The sequence below is a fragment of the Asparagus officinalis genome, chromosome 7, assembly GCF_001876935.1.
Source record: "Asparagus officinalis chromosome 7, Aspof.V1, whole genome shotgun sequence".
NCBI lineage: Eukaryota > Viridiplantae > Streptophyta > Magnoliopsida > Asparagales > Asparagaceae > Asparagus > Asparagus officinalis.
This window is the reverse complement of record NC_033800.1, coordinates 8879936-8882476: the sequence shown is the minus strand read 5'-3', so window position 1 is coordinate 8882476 and position 2541 is coordinate 8879936.

Here is a 2541-nt window from a genome sequence, read left to right as displayed (position 1 = left end):
AGGTAGTTATTTTTTACCTTATGGGATCCATGGCACTACATGGTTGTAATAGGTAGTTGACACTTTTGTCCCTGTATTAGCTTTACAGTGCTCCTAATGATGGCTTGAACTCAGAATATTAACCATTAAAAAAAACCCTTAATTGTAAGGGGATAATAATCCTTTGCTTGAAGTTCAAGAGTTGAAATAAAAAAATTCACGAGTATTCCCGAAGCTTAATTATATGCATCATAAAAAGATGATTTTTTTTTTCTATATCACTATCAGGCTGTTGCATTTCCAATCATGTCGTTGATCTTGTTCGTAACGGTGATTAATTTATATGGATGAATCATTTTCAATTGAAATTGAAATTAGTAGCCAAGTCGGTAGGTATCGAATGCTAGTTCTTTCACAAGAATCACATTTGTCTGGAAAATTTATTAATTTGGATGGATCGTTTTCAATTGAAATCGAAATTAGTAGCCAAGTCGGTAGGTATCCAATGCTAGTTCTTTCACAAGAATCACATTTGGTTTGGAAAAATGATTGATACCTACGGCTACGGAGACGAACATAAATACCAAGTGCTCATTCTTAATTACGGAAACTCAGAAACTAGAGAAGGGAAAAATTACAAGACGGGCATTTTTTGTACTAACAATAATTCAAAAGGTAAATAAGAGTTTTGACTAACAAAGTTATGGTCCAGTCCAGATATATAATTGAAGAGCAATGCTAGCAGGACCCCAAAAAATGGGACAGGGGAGGGGACAGGTGAGGTGTCCCCTCCCCATTGCTCCATGCACTGTTCATGAACAGTGCATGGAGCAATGGGGAGGGGACACCTCACCTGTCCCCTCCCCTGTCCCATTTTTTTGGGTCCTTTAAGAGTTTTCCATAATTGAATATAGGAATATGTTACGACAAATCCCCACGAATAAATTAATGTCAATCATACAAACGTACGAAAAATATCGAGAACACAAGAACAAACAAATACACATGGTTCAGCTTGTAGCCTACGTCCACAGGCGAAGAGGGAAAATAGCTTTACTAAATTATGAGGAATACAATGTGGAGGTCTTACTCAATCCCTAATAACACCACAGAAAGCAATCTCCCTAACAATCTTTAACATCTGTAAAGCGAACCAATTAAATAGAGAGCCAAATCAAGAACCTTTTGAATCTTTTGCTTCAGCCTGCGGAGCCTGTCTCAATGCTTACAGCTACCGTTAAGTGGATCAAATACAATCTGTCTCAATTAAACAAAGGAACACAAAAGAGAGCGTATCGAAAAGCCTAATTATATCCCATGGCTTCAAAGAGAAACTCTCCTTTTCTCGTCTTGATGCGGTCTGCAACCTTAAACAATTATCTTGATGTCGTCGCCTGCATAAACTCAGAAACCCCATGAACTTCGGCTTTCATGTTAGCTGCCGCGCGCGCGTGAGGCCAAGGCTTTAGAGTTGTTGGTAGCCACGAGCTATGCAAAGGATTAAATTCTTAGTCCACTTGAATCGGAACAACTCCTTTCCTCCTTATCCATCGATCACATAATATGAATTGATTATCCTATCAATAATAGGATTTGTATTAGTCTTATCAATCCAACACTTCTCCAAAATCATAAACTCTTATTTGCGGATTGAACTCAAAATCTTGGTCAAAGCAACCCGAGCCGAAAAATCACCGAAATCGGACGTATTTGAGTCACCATAACAGAGGATGGATACGGGAAAATCATATTTACGGAACAACCAATTTGAAAATGAACCACTCTAGCAAAGTTTTTTTTTAAAAAAATTCATGTAGAAAGCCTTTTGTACAAAATCATATAAATAGGAACTAAAAACACGATATACGTTGCTACATAAATCTTGCAACTATCAGTTGGCAAGTAGGACATCACGTCGCTTCAAGAGAAATGTTAATGCTACTAGATGGTTATTGTATCAATCGATTCTAATGACGTGTTTGCAATAGCTAAAAATAGAGTTAGAATTGATCACGGTCCTTTTTCGGGATAATTTAATGTCAAAATTTTGGTCCGTTTACTGTTTTTTTGCCCCATCTATATATCCTTAAAAAAGAAACAGATTTACTTTAAAATCACTGCTTGATTAATTCTGATCGGTTTTAAGTGATTGTCAAACACATCGTATAGGCAGTTAATCAAAGTTCTTTTATAGAACCCCCCCCCCCCCCGCGAATAGCTTAGGAAAAAACTGATCACCAAGGAGACAAAACCTAATCACTCAAAGCCCCCACCACCCTCCAATCAATCAAAACCCAAAAAATAAAAATAAAAATAAAAACATAAATCTCCAATAATACCGTCAATTAAAATAGAAAGAGACAGATAGGGACACCACAATAATAATTGAATGAAAGAATCCCCTCACCCACCCGCCACCCAAAGTTACCCCCATCACACAAATCCAACGTACCCCAATGGGGTAACCCCCTGAAAACCTTAAAACCCCCTCCTTTTTCTTATTCCCGTATTACCCCTTTCCGGTTTTGGTAACCTACGACTCCCGCCGAGGAAACTGGCTAC